This window comes from Gavialis gangeticus, unplaced genomic scaffold, assembly GCF_001723915.1.
Source record: "Gavialis gangeticus isolate Ggan-Ray unplaced genomic scaffold, GavGan_comp1, whole genome shotgun sequence".
Classification (NCBI taxonomy): domain Eukaryota; kingdom Metazoa; phylum Chordata; order Crocodylia; family Gavialidae; genus Gavialis; species Gavialis gangeticus.
In genome coordinates this window covers 161,804,220-161,804,955 of record NW_017728992.1, presented here as the reverse complement: position 1 = coordinate 161,804,955, position 736 = coordinate 161,804,220, and positions in this window count along the sequence as shown.

The following is a 736-nucleotide window of genomic DNA, read 5'->3' as shown; positions in this document are numbered from 1 at the left end:
GTGGGATGCCAAGAGGGAGGCACGCTGGGCTAGGCTAGCCAAACCATCTAGTACTCATCTTTCTGCCCACAAATGGAGACGAAGTAGCCTGCTAATGCTAGGAGGGCCTGACTTCACTCTCAAGATTACAGCTGTGGTCGAGGGAGGCCCTGCCAGCACCAGGCGAAGCACGCGTGCTCATCCAGCGCGCGAACCAACTGCCCGTTCGCCCACCTGGACAGGAAGCCGCTCTACGTCACGCGCATGCGCCCTGAGAAACCTCGGGATTCTTCCCCTTCTGCCTGGCACAGGAGCCCGCGGCGCGGCGCACGCCCAATAAAGCATCTTCTGGCAGTTGCCTGTCAGCAGCGCCTTCCGCCCCGCCCCGCTCCCCCTTTGGCGCATGCGCTCTCCAACACTTTGCCTCGTGCACGCGCTCTCCGTCCCTTCGGGCATCTGGAAGCCGACGGGCAGTTGGGCAGCGCATGCGCCATGCGCTCTTGACGCAACTCTCCCGCGCGTGCGCCGAGACTGTCAGTTCCTCCACTTCGCACGTGGCCTGTCACCCGCTCTCACGCGGCGCATGCGCAACCGCTCACTTCCCCCTCCCCCCCAACAGCTCTCGATACACACCTCCTTCCTGTGACCAGCCCCTTCCTGGAGCGCATGCGCCCTTGTCCTCCTTCCTTCTCTCCTCCCCTCTCGGCGAGCTTGGGCGCCACACGCACCTCCCCCCCATGCTAAATGTTAATTGGTA